We start from the raw sequence: 2485 nt of genomic DNA, 5'->3' as shown, positions 1-2485 counted from the left end.
AAGACCTCGGGGAAGGCCGAGGATAAAAATTGGAATTTCGGAAATTAGTTTCGGGAATTACAAATCGGGACTTTTCAAGAAGTGGGCCCAAGAAATAAAAAGATTACAATTGAAGCCCAAGCAAGAGAAGGGGGCCGGCCAAGCCCATTTTTTAAAGGGTCATGTGCTATGCACATGACCCCAAATGGATATATACTAGGGAGCCTTAGCAATTCAAGAACAAAAAATCAAAGAACTTACAAAAAGGGGGTTTCGGCCGAAGTGCAAAGGAAAAGAAAGAAAAAAAATTCCAAGCTTCTTTGTGATCCAAAAATCTTGTTCTTCTCATAGTTGTGAAGTGCTCAAGACCCTCTTCAACGGGGTATAATTAGTTTGGCACAAGAACTACGTTTGCGACAAGTCGGAAAATCAAGAAAAGGTAAGAATTTTGCCCCTCTAATGTTATAGAATTGATATGAATGTGTTAAGGATTGGAAATAGACGAGAATCCCGTGATTTTGATATAAATAGAAAGCTGTGGGTGTGTGTGTATAGTGTGTATTGGCCGTGAGCCATAGAGAGGAAATTGATGTGAATTGATCTTGGTTAAGTTGGTATAATGTGTTGTTGTGACCTTTATGTCGTAAAAGATTAATTGATAAATGGAATTGGCGTTGAAAAGTGATTTTGGATATTATCGGAAAGTGTATACCCTTGGTATCATTATGTATATCATTGTATATTTAGGGTGCTAGATACTTTAGATATGAACTTATAATGATGTTAATGAATTCGGGATGAAACGACGTGAGTTAGAATGTTCGTCGTGAACTTTTGATTGTTTTGAAGAATTATGGAACATAATGGATTTTGGTGTAATTTCGGGTATGGCTTGAATTGTAGTTAGGTTGTGATTGTATAAGTTTGAATGTGGAAATGAATACAATTATGTAGATGTAGAATTGGAGTTTTGAAAGTTTGAATAGAAGTTGCCAACTTAGATAACAAAGTGGAATTTTGAAGCTAGAATGGCTTGATTGTTGTTTGTGTTGTTTGTTGATGTGTGGGCTGTTGTTGTTGTTGTATTTTGAGCCGAGCTAAGTCTCGGGGATGTTAGATTTATAGGGGAAGTGCTGCCGAAATTTCGGTAGGCAAAAATTGGAGTTAAAGGCATTTTTTAAGCCTAAGAATCTCAATTGGTAACTTTGACCATTTGCAGATTTTTGACGAAACGGGACTGGACTTTTGGAAGGGCTTACGACGTCTGTGAGGTATGTAAAGCTTCCCAATTCTTTATTTGGCATATCTTAGTGTGTTAGTTGAATATGAGACCTTCCGGAGCATTTCTGCTCCTCGAAACCCGATCCACAGGAAAGTTACTATTCATTCAATTCGATTGAAGCCTAAAGGCTCCCTTTTTGGCTAGAATGCCATTATTCGTCCGAAACCTATCGAAATGTGGTCGGGTAACCTAGAAATGATTATGTATGACCCTTGGCATATTACTGCTCATAAAAAAATATGTTCGCCACCTCACTTCGACTCGAGGTGGGTCCGCTACCCCAAAATGCCCGATTTGCCCTTCGGGCCATCTTTGAGAATAGAGTTAAACGTACCACTTCTGATCTTTGGAACATCCTTCCACGGGATATGTTTGGACTATTCGATGCACTAATCCAGGTTTTGAACTATATGGACCATTTTGGAATCGTTTTGCAAAATGAAACCTTATGTCGACTAAGTATTCGACTATTTTGTAATAGGATATGATTTATGAGTTTACTTTGTTTTGAAACACTATTTTGAAATACGATTTGCATTTGGTTGCTCACGACTCCGCTCGTGCCTTATTATGACTTCGTTCACCGGTTCCCGGGCCGGTTTTGATTCGTGCGTTTTATGATAATTCGGCCGTATGCTGTGTTACGGTTCCCAAGGCTTCGCCATAGGGCCGGGTTCCGTTTGGAGTTATGCTGTGATATGGCTCGGGATGCGATACGCTCACCGATGATTATGATTATGTTCGGGGATGTACGGAGATTTGAAACCTTCTGGTGTTATGCTGTGTGTGGTGCCAGCGTCGGAGTGGCGACCACGTTCTTAAGCGTTTGCATGATTTTATTTGCATAAAATATATGTATATGATTCCGATACAGATTTTGACATACCAGTTTGTACCCCACTTCGACATTTGACTTGCTTTCGGTTTTGAATCCATAATTCTGTACTCCGTGCTTTACATACTCGGTACATATTCCGTACTGACCCCCTTTCTTCGGGGGCTGCGTTTTATGCCCGCAGGTGCAGATATCGGTGATCCTCCGCAGTAGGCTTCACTTCTTGCTATTCCGGAGTTCTCCTATTTGATCCGGAGTCCACTTTTGGTACAGACTCTTTTTGCTTTGTATATACTTTGTATATTTGACAGTTTGGGTATGGCGGGGCCCTGTCTCGCCTTATGTTATGTTTTGAGTTCGTAGAGGCCTGTAGTCATCTTTGTGGGGCG

The sequence above is a fragment of the Lycium barbarum genome, chromosome 12 (assembly GCF_019175385.1).
Source record: "Lycium barbarum isolate Lr01 chromosome 12, ASM1917538v2, whole genome shotgun sequence".
NCBI classification, from domain to species: Eukaryota; Viridiplantae; Streptophyta; class Magnoliopsida; order Solanales; family Solanaceae; genus Lycium; species Lycium barbarum.
This window is presented reverse-complemented; position numbering follows the sequence as displayed.